The sequence below is a fragment of the Alligator sinensis genome, unplaced genomic scaffold, assembly GCF_000455745.1.
Source record: "Alligator sinensis unplaced genomic scaffold, ASM45574v1 scaffold693_1, whole genome shotgun sequence".
Taxonomy (NCBI): Eukaryota; Metazoa; Chordata; order Crocodylia; family Alligatoridae; genus Alligator; species Alligator sinensis.
In genome coordinates, this window is record NW_005841987.1 from 1,624,938 (window position 1) to 1,645,835 (window position 20,898).

Here is a 20,898-nt window from a genome sequence, read left to right on the forward strand (position 1 = left end):
GGTCTGCGTGTATAGCAGTGCAGCTGGGGTGTGGGTGCATATGTATAGTGGGACTCACCCTACAAACACACACACACACTTTGCCCTGCCCTACAAACACACACACACCCCCTGAGGCACCAGCGTGGCCCCGTGCTACCCGGTCTGTCAATGTAGCCAGGAGCCATGTGGTGCTGGAGCAGTGCAGGGGCAGGAAGGCAGGGAAATGGTTGGGGGTGGGGTGGGGCTGGGCTGCTCAGTCCTGCTGCTGGCTCCCCCTGGGTCCTACTGCTTCTGGCTCCTGTCATCTTTGACAGGTAGCCAGGAGCTAGTAAATATTAATTTACTAAATTTTTTAGGGGCCTTGTGAGCCAGACAGAATGGCCTGATGGGCTGGATCTGGCCTGTGGACCATATTTTGCCTGCTCCTAGTGTAAATTTATTCATTTTTTAATCCTGTTTTCCTCCATTAATATTTCCCCTTTTGTGCCTTTTTCTTCTTCATTACTTCCTCTCATGTACCTTCTAGAAGTTCATTGTATACCCCTATGGAGAAATGAACCCTGGTTCAAGAAACACTAGTTTATAAAATGTCTGTCAAAAATAGAAAGTATACAGAGTGCATCCCAGTATCCTATTAAGCTGCACAAGAAATACTGTGCTGTTACTTTACAAATGTGGGCATTTTGAATTCGCTTCACAGAAGTAGCAACTCTGCTTTGGCATGTTAGAAAGCTTTAAAAGTTACATTTTGTCATGCAAGGGCATGTTTGAGTGTTGGGTTTTGCTAGGCTCTTCACATTCAAAAGCATCTTTAAAGCAACTTCGGGAAATACAGGCCCACCAGATGCTTGAAGCAGGGCCCCTTTTCCAGAAAGTACTTAAGTATACATAATACTTGAAGCATGTGAGTAGTCCCACTGAGTGTAGATGTGTAATTCATGCAAATTACTATGCAAGTTCTTAGCTGAATTTTGGACCATGAGTATGTCAAAAGAAGTAGGAGGAAGTATTATACTCAATGGCAGTCTTTAGGCTTTGGTCTTTGTGCAACTTCTCTCCTGTACTACAGAAACCGAACAAATCCCATCCATCCCTGTATGGTAGGATTTGTTGGGTTCCTGTAGTATAGGAATTGGTAGGTTCATCATATTTTAGCGTGAGATCTCTTAATATAAGACATTTTTTCACTTGTGTATTTAAAAAAAAAAAAATTGGTTTAGTTGCAATGAATATTTAGATGTGGCTGAATCTTTTTACCATTATTAAACCTAATTTCTAGATTTTGAGATGTGATTCTATACCACTGAAATCATTCAGTGGTTTGTTACTGCATTCAGTAAGGCTGGCTTCAAGCAATTAATTTGAGTTTGGGCTAAACTTCTAATAATAAATTAGATGCATATTTTCGTTTATTTTAAATATTTTGAAATGGCTGTTACATAGCATCAAAATATACTTTAAACCTTGTCTCTGGCTATTTTGCAAATAATAACTTTAAAATATTTTCAATTCACACAAGCAATCCTAAATAATGCTTAATGCAAACCAGTGCCTTCCACATTTTTTATTTTTTATCCATTCATTAGTTTTTATGAACAGCTCATGTTCTATATGTATTTCTGATGCATATATAATACCGCAGGTTTTGCTAATACTGAAGAATGAAATAAAAAAAAATAAAAAAAACATTTTTTTGTTGTAGATTAATGCCTCTTTCATCATATTTCCTGAACTACCCACTATGGCTGAGAGATGGTTTTTAAACCACTGCTCTTTGTACTTCTACTCTTATCTGTTAATTTAGTCATTCTTTTATTTCAGAATACTTTAGTAATTCTTTCAGTTAAGAGTTTAATTATACTCTTCATGAAGTTAAGGGATAAGTGAAATGGTAGCTGTTGCTGAAAAGAGGTCTAGGAGGTGTAGGGGAAAGATAGGTTGGTTGTTTGGTTGGTTGGTTGTTATAGCACTGAGCTTAGAAATCAACGATTTGGAAATGGAAGAGGAGGAAGCACACCAATTAAAAATCATTACAAACGGTTATGATAAGCATCCAAACTATGGAGAGGGGGAAATCACAGCTGATTCTAATTTTATATCTGCGGTATATTTTACAATATGATTTAGAAGATTACTGTACATCAATACTTGGTAAGTTCAATGAGGTCAAGCTTGTTCTGGATTGTAGTTACTAAGAATTGACACAACAAAACATTTGAGAGTGGTTTCAAATTACCGCATTTAATTTGGTGTGTAGTAGAAACACCACCTTCAAATAGTTGATCTGGTAGAATAAACAGTTCCAATGTAGGGTATAAGGAAAAAAAAAGATCTCCTAGAGAATGAATACTTTGTTCTTTGTTTCCAAATGCAAATTCTGAAAATCACAGATTATGATAAATGCTCAAAATAATTTGGTTGTTTGATATTATAAACCTAAATGGTCTGTACCCATAAAGATTGATGGATGAAATTTGTGGATATATTTTTAAAGAATGTATTATAAGTCCATTTCATTCAGCCCAGATAATAAACACCAGTCAGTGACAGCTATATTTCTTAAAGAACCTATTTTTTTAATTAATGTTACTTCATAAACTAATTGACGTATTGACTTGTAAATATTCAGTAAAAACCATTGTGGAACCACAGTACTTCTGTGGGGTGATAAGATGTAACCTTCATATGCAAGTAGTTACATTCAGCTTTCAAGGGAAAAACTCAGCCTTCACTCTGAAACCACCAGCCATGTTCTCATCACTTACACTATTGGATGTCTGAGTTCTTGCTCCTTCCCAATGCTTACCTGTCACTGGTAGGTGTTGTAAGGCTTTGGGGACCTCTTCATTGATGCCTTGCCCCACAGCAATGTCAGTGTGAAACCCTATTCCAGTGCCACCTAGAGTCTGGGCGCTGCCCCTTTTTCTTTCCTGCCATGTCTTCAGTGTTATTTGTTGGGGGCCCGGAGGGGTCTCAACCCTGGGGGTGTCTTTGTGGGGCTCCAAACCTCCCCTTTACCCCACCCTTACCACATCTTTGGCCTGGGTTGATGCTGCTCCCTGCAGATCTTCCCCACACTGCCCGCCTTGCAAGGGCTGGGTCTTCTGGGCCACGAACCTTCAGGGTTTCGCCCCTGGTCTTCGGGCTGGTTTTCCTCTCTTCATGAAAATAAACTTACCCCTTCTGGTGTTATCTATAACTCAACTGAAAATGCTGGTGTGTGCCAGTGGAGCTCCCGAGATTGTCTGTCTGTCTCTCTCTTCTCTCGGGGCTCCTTTCTATCTCCCCCACCACCAGAGGGGCTTGTTTGTCCTCTCCCCTCTAACTGGTGGGGGTACTGGGGGTGCCCTTGTGCCCCACCCTTACCAGTTCTTCTGGCGTCCCTGCCCTGGAGCCCGGCTGACCTGAGGTCCTGTCGTCCTTGTCCCTCTCAGCAGCATCACTCCTCTCCCCCTTTAGGGGGCTTGTGGTTCCCCATGCTATGCCTCCTCCGGAGCCGTCCAAGGATGGTTGAGGGCTTGAGGGTCTTCCCTGAGCCACGGTTCCGGAGCTCCTAGTCGGAGCCCTGCCACCCCCCAGTGGCGTCCCACCTGATTGCTGCCTCTCCACGGGGCTCTTTGGCTCCTGATCAGGCTCTCCCGAGCCTGCCTCCTGCCTCTGTGGTCAGGGTCTCCTGGTTAGACAGTTGACCCCTTCTCTGGGGAGCTTGGGCTACAGCTGGAGCCTTCCGGCTCCGGAGTCGGCATCTCCCAGCTGGTGTTCCGCCCCTCTCTCCCCAGCTCGCCACCAGCTATTTCCCCAGAACACTCTCTTGAGATTTGGAAATTTTCCTAACTTTGTGCTGGCATATCCTCTCCCAAATCTCCAGCAGTCAGATATTCTCAAATATGTATGCAGCTATACTTGCCTTGCTGATTATTGTTGATATTAATACCATCGAGCAAATATAGTGGATTGGCCTGTCTCATTATGGAGCCTGCTCCTACAAGATACTGAGCATATTCAAATCTCATTTAAGACTCCGTGATATGAGGGAACCCGGCACCTCAAGTGACATATGCAGTACATTTACAAAACAGGCAGGAAGCATAATGTGATGTGAATGAATAATTTGACTCAGATGCAGTCCAGGAATGATTTGGGGAGAAGAGAAAAGGAAAGAGGTCTGGGTACTGGAGACAAGTGAAGATACCCAGATGGAGATACTATCGTACTATACTAGAATAAAAAGAAGTTTCCCAAAGCCAGGAATGATGCAATGGCATGATGAAATTAAAACAAGATGCCAGGAGTTTTTGTGCTTTTAACTGCTGGCAGCTACCTACCTTCCCAAGTGCAGTGAACCCATGGCTCCATGAAACCATATAGTAGATGAACTGTGAAATCTCACTACTTCAGTTGATGACTACAGTTTTCAAATTTGTTCTTCTATAGCCACCCATTTTGAAAGCTGTTTATTAAAAACAGAAATATACATTTCAGTGTTCTAGGCCATTATTGTTTAATTAGTCACATGGAAAGATAACCTGTGGCAATTAAGCAAGTTCAACATTTTCTTCTAAAGGCTTCTTCAGTCCACATTTTCTGTTAAAACACTACACTTTCCTGATACTGTTCCAAGCCACATATCAGTAAAGAAAATTCCAAATGAACACATAGAAATAAACTGATCTATTAAAGATCGAATATCATCTTTTGCTTTAAATATTCAAGTACTCAGTTGTAAAGATAATTGTGTAACTTATTCTCAAATCAGGGTTTCACCTATATATATAAAAGAAATCCATTATCTCCAAGCTGGGGATAGAACATTTTTTTCAGATATTGCTCCAATAGTCACAAAATACTGCCTGCTTTAAAAGGGTTCAACTTTCAGTGAAATAATCCAGTATTTAATTTTGATCAGAACTAAAGGACCACGTTTCATAGTTCAAGCCAAGAGAATTATATCAGTTGGTCAAAACTGTAACTAGTGTGCCATTATATAGCCGTTCTAGTTTAAAGAACCCCGCCTTATAAAGGAAGTCCAGTAGAGGGACTGTATAACGGTAATCATAACCTGAAAAGCGATACATGATATCCATCTTTTCTGTGTTGCACCTGATTCTGTCTAGAGTGGGTATATCAAAAACATGAACCTCAACTTCAACATTTGAGCAGTCAACATTTCAACAACTTCAATTCCTTTTGAACATACAAAAAATTTTTTTTTAATTAAAAATACATATGCAGACATAGGAAACCTGCATAAGCTTCCTTCACCCGTAAAAACTTGGTTGGATTGTGGTTAACTAGTAGTATACCTTTACCCTGGGGATTAAGTGATTGAATTGTACCTTCATTGTGGAATGAGAACAATCATTGAAGGTGAATGGTAGCTGTAGTATTCAAGTGCCATAATCCCAGATCAGGAGTAACTTGTTCTGGAAAATCATAACTGTTCCTTCTTTTATGAAGAAATGAAGTACTGTTCCTGGGCCTGCATTACACATGTTCAGATATTCCTAGATTTTATAGATTTCATAGACATTATGGCTGGAAGGGACCTTGGAAGATCATCAAGTCCAGCCCCCTGCCCCAGGGGCAGGAAGTCAGCAAGTATCATAGGATCCCAGCAAGATAAACATCCAGATGTCTTTTGAAGGTGTTCAGAGTAGGTGCTTGAACCACCTCTGATGGCAATCTATTCCAAACCTTGGGAGCTCAGACAGTAAAGAAGTTCATTCTTATGTCCAGCCTGAAAAGGTCATGGAGGAGTTTGTGACCATTTGACCTTGTCATCCCTTGGGGCTCTCTGGTGAACAGATGTTCCCCCAGATCCTGGTAAGCACCCCTGATAAACTTATAGGTGGCCACCAGATCACCCCTGAGCCTGCGCTTTTCCAGGCTGAAAAATCCCATGGCTCTCAGCCTCTCTTCGTAAGGTCTATTTTCCTTACCTCTGATCATGCGCATGGCTCTCCTCTGTGCCCTCTCAAGCTTCTCCACATCCTTTTTGAATTGTGGAGCCCAAAACTGGATGCAGTACTCCAGCTGCCAAGTGCAACAGGAGAATGACGTCCTGGGATTTGCTTGAGAAGCATCTGTGGATGCAAGCCAGGATTTTGCTTGCTTTACTAGCAGCAGTATCACATTGAAGGCTCATGTTCATCTTGTGGTCAATCATGACCCCCAAGTCCCTTTTATCGGTAGTGCTAGCCAGCGTAGCACTGCCGAGCCCATAAGGATGCTGCAGGTTTTTCTTCCCAAGGTGAAGAACCTTGCATTTTTTGGTGTTAAACACCATCAGGTTCTTGTCTGCCAATTTCCTGACCCTGTCAAGGTCAGCCTGGATCACCCGCCTGTCTTCAGGTGCGGACACTTTACCCCAGAGCTTGGTGTCATCAGCGAACTTGGCCAGTCCGCTTCTGACACCAATGTCCACATCATTAATGAAGATGTTAAATTAGTATAGGCCCAAGGACAGAGCCTTGGGGGACCCCACTGGTCACAGGGCACTATGACGATTGACTTCCATCAACCACCACCCTCTGGGTCCTATCACGGAGCCAATTCCCCAGCTAGCAGATCGTGGTGAGGCCGAGGCCGCAGTTAGCCAGTTTTGCTAAGAGGTGATCATGGGATACCAGATTGAAGGCTTTTTTTAAAGTCAAGATATACAACATCAATCTCTTCTCCCTTGTCCAGGTGATAGTTCACCTGGTCATAGAAGGCAGTAAGACTGGTCGAGCAAAACCTACCCGCAACAAACCCATGCTGGTTATCCCTCAGGATGTTGCCATTGGCTAGTCTGTTAAGAATGGCTTCTTTGATAATCTTTTCTAAGACCTTCCCTGGGATAGAGGTCAGGCTGATGGGCCTGTAGTTTGCTGGATCCACTTTCCTCCCTTTCTTGAAGATAGGCACAACATTGGGCTTCTTTCAATCTCTGGGCACTTCACCAGAGTGCCAGGAGTTTTTGAAGATCTGTGCCAGGGGCTGAGCTATGAAGCTAGCCAGCTTCTTGCGTACCCTGGGGTGTAAACTGTAAGGGCAGGCTGACTTGCAGGTGTCCAGCCTCTCAAGGTGTTCCTTCATGAGGTCAGCATTGATAGGGGGTAAGGAATCTTCCTCACCCAGGCCTCCCTGACCTGTAATGGGCAGGGGCGTCCCTTGGGACTGGTGAAAGACTGACACAAAGTACCCATTTAGCAAGTTGGCTTTTTCCTGGGCATCGGTTTTCAGTTGTCCCATCTGGTTTAGCAGGGGTCCAGTGTTGGCCTTGCTTTTCCTCCAGCTCCCCACATATCTAAAAGGGGATTTTTTATTGTCCTTGATACTTGTAGCTAGTTGGAATTCCATTGCAGCCTTGGCTTTCCTGATTCACTCCCTGCAGGTCTGGACCAGTGCAGAGTATTCCTCCTTGGAGGTGGATCCAATCCTTCATCCTTTGTATGTCTTTCTTTTTAGACGCAGGAGGTCCACTAGTTCCCTGGAGAACCAAGGGGGCTGCTGTGCCCTTTTGCTGCCTTTCCTCCGAGATGAGATAGACTTTGCTTGTGCATCCAGGATCGCTCCTTTGAGGAGCAACTGCTCATCCTGAACTCTCCTTCCCTTTGGGTTCTGGCCCTTTAGGGCCTCCCTGACAAGCCTCCTGAGCTTGTCAAAGTCAGCTTTCCTGAAGTCAAGGACTTCTGTATTGCTGACTGACTTGTCAGCTTTACAGCGGATGGTGAAGTTGATCAGCTCATGGTTACTGTCACCCAGCTTCCCTTCGGTCATTAGGTCGCTGATTAGGTCATCCCCCGTTGCCAGAACCAGGTCAAGCAGCACTTTACCTCTCATTGGCCTGTTGACTTCTTGCATCAGATAGAGTTCATCCATGCATGAGAGAGAGCTTTGTGACCACTCGGATTTGGCCAAATGCTCTTCCCAGAAGATGTCTGTGTAGTTGAAGTCTCCCATGACAACCATGCACTGGGAGTGTGCAGCCTCAGCCAATTCCCTGGTGAACTCCTGGTCAAGCTCTTGATCCTGGGCAGGAGGTGTGTAGTAGACTCCCACCATTATGTCCCCTGTGCCATGTTCCCCATGGATTTTAACCCAGAGGGTCTCCAGTCATCCACCCTGGGTGCCAGTGTCGGCTTGCAGGGATGTGTAGCTTTCCTTGACATGGAGAGCTACACCCCCACCCTTTTTGTCCACTTGATCCCTCCTGTACAAGGTATGGCCGTCTATACCTGTGGCCCAGTCATGGGTGGAGTCCCACCAGGTCCCCATTATCCCTATGACATCATAGTTATTTGAGTTAAGCAGGAGGACAAGTTCATCCTGTTTATTCCCCAAGCTCCTAGCATTTGTGTACAGGCAGGCAAGTGTCCCTTTGGGGGCCCATGCCTTGCCCACAGCTGGCTCCAGGGCTGGGGCAGGGGTGGGCTCCCTTAAGTGCTTTGGGCTGCTGGCTTTGCAAGGGTTGCTCAGCAGGCCAGCAGTGGTGGTAGTCCCCCCATCCCCCGGCGGGCTTAGTTTTCATACTGTTAACCAAAATAAAAAGATGCTGCAAAGACATTTATGTCTGTCAGAACCATCAGAAACCACCAAATGTATAGTTAAAAATAGAGGTGCACCAATGTATCAGTTGCATATCAGATCGGCACCGATAAAAGGAAAATTAACATTATTGGCAATGAGCTTTTTTTGGCTTGTATGGCCAATAATGTCACTGATACATGCTGTGTGCGCATGCACAGGCACAGTATGCATGTGGCCAGGGATGCAGCCTGGCAGCTTGGAGAGCAGTATCCTTCTAGTAAGTGTGTGGGGTGGGGGGGAGGGCCATGGGAGGGGCAGATTGAGGCTCTCAGGGTGAGGGATGGAATAGGGAAGGGTCAGGTGCTGCTCAGCCAGGGCAGTGAATGTGATCTCAGGATCGGGAGTGGGATGGAGCCATGGGTGGCTTGTCCGGGGAGGGTGCAGAGGGTGGGGGAGTGGCTCTCCACCACTGTGCACATCCCCAGGGGAGGAATAGGGGGCATGCACCCCACCACATTTGTGTGCAGGGTGGATTCAGGCTGCCTGCTGCGATCTCGGGGTCAGGGGCTGCACCAGCCCACTCCTAGTTGGGTGGCAAGGGCCAAGGCTACGCTCAGAGCAAGTGGGGTGGGTGACAGCACTTGAGAGGGGTGTCTATGGGGTGGGCTATAAACATCCCAAAATTCCCCATCACCACCCCTCCCAGCACTGCCACCATTGCCCATCCCACACAGCTGAGCCTGCCCCCACCCCCGCCCACTTGGAGTGCAGCCCCTGCCCCATCCCACTAGGAAGAGTCTGGTGCAGCCAGCCCTGGTCCCAAGCAGGCAGGCAAAACTCGTCACTTAAACTGTTTGTTTACTCAGTGATTTTGCCTGCCTGCAACCAGAGGTGCAGGGCCTCAGAACCCAGACCCTCCCCCTGTCCCCCTGCACCTGTGTCCTCGACAGCTGGCAGGCGTCATGGCCTCAGCAGGGGCTAGCAGGCCTGCAGCTTTCACCTTGCTGTGCCTTAACACCCATGTCATGAGTTCTGCTTGTCCACATTTTGAGGTGCAGTTTCCCCAAACCCCTGCACCTATCTCCTTGAAACATGGCAGGATTCATGGCCTCAGCAGAGGCTACCATCCCTGCAGTTTTGACTCCACTGTGGCTTAACACATACACGTGACATGAATTTTACTCTCTAGACTTTGGGATGTAGGTTCTTTGAACCCCCTGCACCTATCTCCTTGAAACTTGGTACGCATCGTGCCCTCAGAAGGGACTGCCATTCCTGCAAGTTTCATCTGAATCAGGCCGGAAATGACAAAGTTATAGGCTGTTTTGACCTTCCCCATTATATCCTATGGGTGAAACAGGGTCAAAACGGCAAAACGTTTTGATGGAACAGAACCGAACAGCCAATTTGACTTGAAACAAAAGTCAAAACGAAGCACTGTTCTGTCAAAACACTGGTCGAAATGGAATGCTTCTGTTTCGTACAGCCCTAACAAATACATCCTAAAATTAGAATTATAATGAGAAGAGGGGTTATGAACATGGCCTGTGGTTTCTTTTACTGAAAGTCACCTGTTTTGGGATACTGTCAATATGCCCTTCCTTGTTAAGATCAACTAATACAACAACAGAACACTTTGTCCTTTCTGATCTGTGTCTTTACATTTCAAGTGTAAAGGTTTCCAGCTTATTTCTTATATTCATAGCCAGCTGGCTGCTTCTATAGGTAGTGTGCATATATCCTGACTGTGAATAAGATTTTTGGCTGGTTTAAACACATTTGTGATGATCCCTCTAGGGCCACAATTCACCTGCATGTATTTTGCATTACTTCCCAGAATGCAATTATCTGTGCTATTATCTCCATATTTGTATAGTCCACAATCCTAAAATAGCGGGGAAAAGTTACGTCTCAAGAAGTCTCCTGGCATGGAGTGAAAAATAGGGAATATGTTCAAGATGGCAGCCATAATTGAGCCAGCTCATATGGGACTAATGCCTGTGTTACGGCATTTACAATAAACATTGTAAAGCATCTGCAACATGAATATTGTAGTGGGAACTGAAGTGGCATATACATTCTTACTTTTCCTTACCTATTGATCTGTTGAGCTCTTCCAAATAAATCTGGAAAGTAAACCTGTTTGCTGGCAGATTTCTTCAGTCTTTGCAAAAATGATTAAATATTCTCTTGGGTAAAGGAAACTCAATGGAAGTAATATTCTGAAATGCCCACAATATGTGACTGAATCATCAATGAGAGAGTTACCTTCAAAGAAAGAATGCATTTTAAAGGCTTGGTTTATAGTACACTCTTATTCTTTTTTTTTCTATGTCTGGGCATACAAGTATCAGCAGTGAAACAGTTTGTGAAATATGCAGACAAAGTTATCAATTAATGGTATAATGCCTCCTGGTTTGAGAGCATGTGGTAGCTTGTAATATGGCACATGGTACTTATTTGGATGCTTGCTACCAGGGAAAACTCTTACACATTCTAGAGGCCCCTTTTTTAGGTTTGTCTATGTACCCAGTTGAAACTGGTATAATACAGGAGTGGGTATAACACCATCTCCTACACCTATATGTGAAAGCACATGTGCCTAGAATGTTACTCTGTACACAATTATTTTAGTTGGCTTTTTAGCCAAAAACATTGAAATATCAGTCTAAGCAGGATAGCACCTCATCTGTTCTTAAAAACATGTGTTTTATTTCCATTAAGTGTGAATTCATTTCAACGTAAAATGATTTCCACAATCTTGTAGTGCAGATTTTCATCTATGGGTGCTCAAGAATAGGAAAGGGATAAAAGAAGTTTATGGGTAGAACGTTTCCTCTTTATTCTAAGCTACCTTCCAGAAGAGCCACCTCTGATGTTTTAATTGTGCTTCCTATTTAGTAGCTCAGTTTTCTGTTAACAAAGTTCCTGTTCAAAAAGCCCATGGTTCTTTTTTTCTGGTATTTTTTTTTCTGAAGAAGTGCATTGTTTGTTACAGAGATGATTTGTCACTAAATATCTAGTTTCAGGGGTTTTCAGTTCACTTTAAGTATAGAGAGGCTGAGAACCCTCAATATATAGTATAGTCCCTACATTTATAAGCATAGGTGTGTGTGGCCTTTGTGTGTAGAGAAAGGAGAGAGACTGGAGGAAGGACATGTACACTCATCATTGCACATACTGGCTTTCAGTGAAATTAACATTGGCAAGCGTTGGGCCAACCTTATTTAAAACCTGAAATATGTTTGATTCCAACGGTATTGGATTTATTCAGTTTTACACTGTCAGGACCATATTATTTCCCCTCCTTGTGAGCATGTAGAGTTCCCATAACAATATAACCGCAAGCCTGTAGCCTTCAGTTGTTACCACAGTGAAAATATAAAACAATATTTAATAATATATTTTGGAATCAAATTTGTGCAATGGAAAAGGTAGGCAAGGAACTGAAATACAGCCTTTAGGTATATTACACAACAGAACAACAAAAATGTGCTGTTGTTTAAATTGCAGTAGCAATCTGGAGTGGATTTTCAGGCTGAGGTTATGTTAAGTGTTAATAGTGAAACCTGGATACTTTTTTCTTTGATCTTTTCTCTAGTTTCTGTAGAATAATAGGATCAAAACAAAGTGCCATTTATATGTACACCTCTTTCTTTTGATCTTACCAGCAAAAAGAAAAAAAGTTCTGTCTGCTACTATAACTTAACAAATAGAGCTGCAGTTCCTCTTACTTGAATACACCAGTGCTCTTCATGGTTTTCAGTAAGTCACGTCACTGCCTATCTTGTTGTGTTTAGTTTGTGAACTTACAGTGAAATAGTTTTCATTGTAGAAAGCTTTAGTACTATTTTAACAAAATTTCCAAGAGGCAAGCAGTATGCTTAAACAGGTGGTTTACTGTGAATCATATATTACATAATAATTTATGATCACGGTTTATGATGACTGCAGCCAGTTGTGTAACAATGTAGGGGGAGGGCAACCAGGGCACCATCCCCAAGTGCCCCATGCTAACATGACTGTACTACTTCTTGTCCCCAATCTGGCACAGGTGTCACTACCTATGTCGCTACCTGAGGCCATGTGCAGGCATTCCTCTCTGCTCAATTCCCTAAAAAATTGTTAATACAAAAAGTGAGCTGCTTCTTCTCTCCTCTGCACTGCTCTGTGACTTAGTTAAAGGCTAGGATGGCAATAGGTCACAAAAATAGATGCATTAACAAGATGCATTAATGAACAGGGTGGAATAGGATCATAGTTAGACACCCAAGTCAACTTAAATGCCTAAAAGGTGGAAGAACATGCCTGTATGCCACTCTCCTGATGGAAACTAGAAGTGTGCAAACATTCACATAGTTTCTTCCGGGGGAAACATGTGTCCTCCAGGAGAAAGATCTCACCATCTGGAAAATCTCCCTTGTGACAAAAATGTTCTTGCATAAATGAATGCTTGTGTACTCCCCTTTTGGTCTACTCCAGGAGGGGAGGGAAGCAGCAGGGAAGTGCTCCTAGCCTCTTCCTCAAACAGGGGACTGCCAGCTGGGCAGTGAGAGTGGTGACTTTAAAGGTGGTAAAGCTGGGAACTGGGCTTGGGGAGGCTTCCCGTGCCCTGGTTCCTGGCCTTGTGGGCTTTATATGATGAAGGAGCAGCTGTTCCTTGCCCTCCAATCTGCTCCCCAAACTAGGGAACCTGCTGCTCTCTCTCTGCACCCATCACTGAGCGCAGAGAAGAGGACTAGCTTCTTTTGCCTCCTTCCCCTCATCCACACCCCAGAGCCCAGTCTAGGGAGCAGGCAGGGGGTTGTCATGCTGCTCCAGGGGGACTGGGGAAACCACTGCTCCCCACACTTCCCCAGACCCTAGTCTGGGAAAGACATGAAGAGCAGGGAAGAAAAATGCCTGTTTCAGGTCTCAGGCACCTAAATCCATACATCTTCCTAATAGATGCAATGGTATTGGGTTTGGATTATCTATCCTAAAAAACTTTTCCTGTAAACTCCACTAGCTGTATTCTCTATTTTTTTTCCACCAGTCCTTTATTTTATATATATATGGTAGGTAGGTCCCAGAGTCCTACACTTTTAAAGTTACATTACCTCATTTGAGGGAAGGTGTGAGGAATGCTTCCTGGACAAAGAAGTTAAGATAAACCAGTTGCAGGGATTTTTCCCCCCCTTCACATTAACAATGAGATCATTTTTAGTAGAGTGGTTAGCATGAAGCAAATCAGTTGTCATGAAATCAGTAGAGTACATGTTAATGCAGGGGAGAAAAGCAGGAATAATAAAATAAAAAGCAGTGATTCTGCAGTTCATGATTATGACAATATTATATTACTGTAGTCTAAGACAGTGGTGTGTACAGATTTCTTTTAGATGCCTACGTGAATCATTTTACTTAAATGCAAAGTCTATAAATAAAGTTATGAACCTTACCTGGCACCACATTTACTCAAACAGGAGATGACCCTGATTATAAGACGACCGCCCAGTAATTAGATTCTATACCTGGAAAATGTATAAGTGTTATAATTTTCCAGATATAGAATCTAATTATTGAGGGTTTGCCTGAAATTTATCCCTTCCCACTCCTACAGCAGGAAAAATAAATCTGGGAGATCAGGTAGCCCTTTGCTGTCTGCTTCCCCCCAACTTATTCACTTGACAGCATCTTTCCTCCTCCCCTTACTGTCAGACCCTGCTCTCTCTGAGCACACGGAAGTGAGGAGCAAATTTGAAAACAATAACCTTGAAATTAAACATGGTTGTAGTAATTTGCATATAGTACTCATAGACGTAATTCATTCTGAATTGATGCATGTTACCTTTTTTGAAACTGCTTCAAGTTTTAGCACAGGCATTTTATAAACACAGTTTTGAGCAGCACTTTTGCACTTACTTATATCTAACATAAACTAGCATGTCTATGCATGGTATTAGTCCAAAACCAAAAAGCTCATGATTTACCGTAGATTTCACTGGACTGGGACTGAGACCCAACCGCATAATTCACTGGACTAGGACCCAACAGCATTTCAAGCCATGGTGAGCCACAACATTGCATACAGTCCACCCAGAATTCTTCCTCATGCTCCCTCTCAGCTTAGTACATATGATTAGTATGGCCCTGCCCTTCACAAGGTGAACCAGGATCCAGTTGCCCTGCGCCTCACCTGCACGTACATTTTTGTAGCATCCCAGGACTTGGAAAAGAGTTGGCAGTGAGAAGGATTGCACTTAATGGGCACTAGAATATGTCTTATTCAGATGGATTGTATTAACCTATCTTGGTAGTAGGTTCCCATCAGCATGTTTGTCCACTATGGGCCATGTGTTTTATAGTCGTGTTCAGTGTCGGCTGCATTTAATCAACTCCATACTTGATTTCCATTACTAAGCACATGCTGCTTTTCATAGCAGTTTAATGAAAGCCAGTGTATTTAGTGAAATTTTCTTGTATGTGCTTTTAAAAAGAGGGTTTTTTCCTATGCCAATTGGTAGGGAAAACTTCATCTTGTATTTGAGTAAATACGGTATTTTACTGTTTGAACTTTAAAAATAAAATATTGTTAAGACACTGAGCTTTCACTGGTTTTGTTTCCATAACCCCAGAAGTTAACAAAAATAACAAAAATAAATACAGCCAAAAATAATTTCTTATATTGAACAATCCCATGCACAGACTGGGGACTAACTGGGTAAGCAGCAGCTCTGCAGAAAACGAGCTAGGGTTTATAGGGGGCAGTAAGCTGAATATGAGCCAACAGCATGCCTTCATTACAAAGAATGTTAACTATGCCGCATTGTCAGCAGATCGAGGGAAGTGATTATTCCCTTCCATTTGCCACTGGTGAGGCCACATCTGGAATACTGTCCAGTTTGGGGTCCCCCCCTCCACTACAGAAAGGATGTGGACAAATTGGAGAGAGTCTGGCATAGGGAAATAAAAATGGTTAGGCAGCTGGGGAACAGGACTTATGAGGCTGAGAGAACTGGGCTTACTTGGTCTAGAGAAGAGGAGACTGAGGGGGGATTTAATAACAGCCTTCAGCTGCCTGAAGGGTGCTTCCAAGGAGGATGGATCTAGACTGTTTTCACCGGCAGCAGATGACAGAACAAGGTGCAATGGTCTCAAATTGCAGCAAGGAAAGTTTAGGTTAGATATTAGGATGGACTTTCTCAGTAGGATGGTAGTAAAGTGCTGGAACAGGTTGCCCAGAGAGGTTGTAGACTCACCATCCTTGGAGGTTGTTAAGACCCAGCTAGACAAAACCTTGGCTGGGATGATCCAGTTGGATATGGCCCTTTGAGCATGGTGGTTGGACTAGATGTTCTCCTGAGGTCTGTTCCAACCCTAATTTTCTATAATTCTGTGATTTCCCTTCATAGAACCTCTGCCTTTAAACAACACAAATATATGTCCTCCAGGTCTGTAATTGTATTTGAAAATATTGAATCCTAAAACAAATCAAATTAGCAGCAAGTCCACTATGGCTACATAAAGTTTTGCTAGAGCATCCAATAGATCTTGAAAAAATTAATTGAGTTTTAACTAATTTGTCAAGCTTTTTAGAATCCCAAACTGCTAACTGTCCTTCTACGGAGAAATGACAAAAAATCTGCAAGAAAATCGAGATTTACACAAATAAAATTTGATGTTTGATGGATTATAATTGCCCACTCATTCATGTACCCTGTGTGAATTAAATATTAAAAAAGATAAATCCACAAAAGATATATCAGTGAATCAAAGTAGATCCATATATTTCCTTTAAGGAACCGTTCTGAAGAAGTGGCTTCCATTAATTATAGTAAAGTAGTCCCTAAATTGAATATTTAGCAGCATTACTTCACTTACTGCTGATTGTTCTGTATAAGCATATCAGTCTCATGGGGTTCGAGGCTTGCAAGTATTTCCACCACACCTGAAGCATAACAGTTGACTCTTTGGAAGATATCTAGTGTCCCAAGAATTGATTTGAAAGATCAGCTGTTTGTACATTACAATATTAAAAAGAGAGAGAGGAAGTGAAGAAACCTTAGTGTCATTATCACAGAGTTATATTTTTCTTTAGCATTTTCTTCTGAAGTCTCATACTATCCCTTGTTTTAGTATATGTCTGTTTCCAGGTGTCCCGCCGGTAGTGCTAACCTCAGAGTAACAAAATAATTTTACACACTTATCTTTTTTAGACCACTTGGACAAATAAATTGCATGGACAGTGAAAATAGCTGGGGAATCTTTTTTCATTTCTTGTTAGCTAATCATTCTTAGTATTGAGGCTATGTTATACATAGAGGAGAGATGATTGCTGCAAGATTTCTGGTAACAAAATAGAAAAGGCCTGATACTCTCATAACTTAAATGAGTGTAATCCAATTTATTTCAGTGGAACTATGCTGCTTTATGTCAACAGAGATCAGGTCCAACGATTTCTCCTTTAAGGATGCTACCAACTACTCCTTCTGTTGCTCCTCTGCAATTCTAACCTCTTCAGAGCTTTATAAATGTGGCTTCAAAATCCCTCTGAGGTAGAAAAATCTTCTTCCTGCTTTAGAAATGGAAAAACAAAGACATACAGAGGTATGAGGTGGTTATAAAGACACACAATGGCTCACTAGCAACAATTCAGGAGTTCCTCTAGACCACACTGCCTGAGATAGACCAATGTACATTTAAATATTAGTCGTAGTGCCAGAAAGTACAAATACGTGTAATATAGTAACTTATTTCAAGGGAGGGTCAAAGACCATGTATTACTACATAGCTCTTGGGGTCAGAGGCAATTGACTGGACCTCATGATTTTTAATGCCCTGTGGCTAAGATAATTGGATGATAGCCCTGCAATTTTCTTATTGCTTAAATGTTGTATTCATGACTAAATGTGTTTTAAATTTTTGCATGTGTTAAATTATTATTTTTAATACATTGTTTTAGCTTTTTCAGACAATGTTATGGTTACCTCGGCAAACCTTCAAGCATAATTGGGTTTCAGTGCTTATTTATTTCTTGGGGTACCTGAGAAAGTGTTAAATAATTAAGGTGAAATATGTGTTTCCCTGAGAAACACACAGAAGTTTGCATTTGCGCAGTTGAGTTATCAAAAACAGATGTGACCAAGTGGAACATTTTACATAAATTTATTAAAATCATTATTTACCTGTAACTTATAAGTAGGGCTTAGCTGCTCTACTTTGTTGCCAGTATGTGCTGCCAATAATCTGCCAAAAAGCAGCTTGCTGGCAAAATCATTGAAATGGTTAGCTTATGCTTGCACAGAACATTACAACCCCGATTCAAATGAAAACCTACTATAAACGAACTCTTTGATGCTGGATTCACTGGAACATATTATTGATATATGGTATACAGTTTATATGGATTATGTATACTATAGAAGAAATATGGATATCTATTAAGTGTAACTTGATATGTAATCATTTAGGACAGTTATTGTTTTCACTACTCACCATGACTGCTCAGGTTTAAAATAAGGACTATGTATGTCCTTTGTAGCAATCCAAAGCACTAGAGCACTGTTTGGTCAATAAAGGAAAGCTATTGAAAACTTAAAATATCTGACATCTACATATAGTTAGTCATTTAAAAGACAAGCCTTTTCTTTTAGGAACAATTTATACATTACATAAATGTAAGTTTTTCATCCAAGTATCATTTCAAGAATGGCAAGCTTAAATATTGGAGGCCATGGGGAAACATAATATTACGATAATGTTCTTTGGTGCGGTTTGGAAGGTTTTAGGAAACATTTGGAAGTATTTTTCTCATAAAGTCACTTAACTATTGAAGTGTTATGATAGCATTCCCTTCTGCATTGCGTATGTTACAAAAAGAGTCCATTTAAAGGGGACATCCATTCTAAATATCCTGATTAGAGGGATTTCCACAAACCAGGAAATTACATGCTACAGTATCCTGGTATTAGTTTAATAAAAAGAAATTAAATGAAATAAGCAAAAGTCTAGGTGGTTTAAGGTGTGATATCACTTTTCAAGCACCCATTAATTTTCAGTTCTGTATAACAGAAGAAGATTCCATACTGTTTGGAAGCTGTAAATATGCTTGCATACATACTCCAGAGTTTTAAAGCATTAGAGAATACAAGCAATTCTTAGTCAAAAAGGACCCTAAAATCCTTTTGTCCGTTCTTAGAACTAGAATAGAATTAATTCTCTCTCTCTCTCTCTCTCTCTCTCTCTCTCTCTCTCTCTCTCTCTCACACACACACACACACACACACACACACACACACACACACACACACACACACACACACTCTTTTGAAATGATTCAGGCAAAGGATTTACCTTAAAACATTCTAAAAATCTTCCAAGTGTTGGATCAATAAAGTATTGACAGCCATTTTCATGATATAGTGATAATTTTGAATAAGTAAAGTTATTGTTAAAAGAAGTGGATAAAATCAGATGTCAGCTAGTGGGGTTTTTTGTTTGTATTTCTTTATTCTTAACTTCTATTTCTATATCCTGCCCCTCAAGTAATACAAAAAATAATCACTGGCCACTCGTCTTCATGGTAATTCATTACCAGTTTTATGTGCATGTAATACCTGTCATTCATTACCAGTTTTATGTGCACTTAGTATTGTTACTTTTTAGATCAAAGCTTAAAAGAATTTTAAACATGCTTAGAACATTGACTGCGCTTTGGAAAATAAATTGACCTGCATGTTTTGGAGAAGTTTAATGTTTTTCTTTTATCCATAATCTAATTACCCTGTATCTCTATGCAGATTCTTGTATTTACCTTTTAAGAAAATTTAAGGCATAAGAATCCATGAATTAAGTAATTAAAGTGAAATCCTGACTCTACTGAAACCAGTGGAGTTTTGTCAGGACTTTATTGGGGTCAAAGTGTCACCTCCATATATAAAATACAAAGTAATCACTATCTCTTTATCTTTGGTGACCTAAAGTGATTAAGGTATTTTTGAAGTCATTTGCCAGCAGTTAATATGTTATGCAACAAAATGGAATTAGTAATAATCCCACAAGTACTAGATTAAAATAGACGTGACTTTGGCTAGAGGAGTTTATAACAAGAAAAGTAACATGAGGAGTCAGAACTATTAAAACTATTAAAACACAGATCTTTAAGGCCCGCATTTGTTTCGAACTAATTTAACTGTTCTTTTTAATTCTGCTACTGAAAGTAGGGGTGTCATGTTGGGTATTTTCTGGAAGAAGAGGTTAAGAATGTTTCAGTTACAACCTTTATCAGTCACAGCTAATATTTGTCAACTTAGTAACATAATTTATGCAGCAGTTTTAATTTTGAAAATTCAGGCGTTTTGGGTGCACTGAATACTTTCAGGTGTAAAATACAATTGGCAGTTAGAGATTGGTTTACCCTCTTCCTCCAGTGAGGGTTAGAGAGAGCATTCTGAGAAGGAGGATTTTGTAGCCAGTGGGTGCATATACACTTGCACTTTAATGCCCAGTAGACTATTTTACTTTGCATCAGAGCATCACGTAAAAAAGTGACATTATACTAATGCACACTAAAGTAGTCTACTACACATTAAATATTACTAAAAAAATGTGCAAATGTGCTACTATGCATTAGCGCTGCCTAATGAACATTAATTTAGTACCTTATATTGGAGTTACTGAATTTAAAGTGTATTAGAAAAGGTGCATTAATGCACATGTAAATATGCCTATTAACTGTGCAGGTAATTCCAAATGAAACCAGATTGGGGAGGGAAGATGCAAATGATAAGAAAATTAGTGTATCTTTGAAATATGAGTCTATAATATAGAAGATTTTCTGTCAGAAAATATTTGGAAAATAGGTAGAGGATAAATTTTGAGCAATCTAAGTGATGTAAGTATGTAAGTTTTATTTTCAAAATGACTTCAGCCCAAATCAACATTGGTATTTAAGGGTCTAAATTGCATTGATTTCAGTGAGCCTAGGTATTTCTGAAGAACTGTGCCTTAAAAGTCTTGAGTCAAGGCAAAAGTCTTGAGTCGAGGCAAACTGCTTGAGTTAGTTTTTCTTGAGCCAATATATAGTGGGTATCATTAGAGGTGATTTCCACACTAGATTTCTGTCTTTATTTTCTCTGCTTTCTTCATCTGTTTTCCACTTTTCCCTCTCCATGTCTATTTTCTCTTTCATTTATCTTTTCTGCCTTAATTTTATATTGTTTTTTTCCTCTCGTGCTTCATTTCTCTGGTCTTATTTCCTATCCTATGTGCCACTCCCATCTTGAAAATATAGGACCAAACAGCTCATCTGGATTTAGTGCCTTTACTGAGTAAAAAGTATCACATATAAGCTCAACACAGCCTTTACTCTATCAGGAATGCCTATATATTATATTAATCAACTAGGCCACAAGATTAACAAGCTGA

The 20,898-nt window shown here is 41.2% G+C and overlaps 1 protein-coding gene across 11 annotated transcripts in view; it reads left to right on the top strand.

The window, feature by feature from the left end:
• The window catches only part of GTDC1 (glycosyltransferase like domain containing 1), a 317,443-nt gene that overhangs the window by 232,825 nt on the left and 63,720 nt on the right, over positions 1 to 20,898 (top strand). The gene's annotated exons all lie outside the window — the stretch shown is intronic.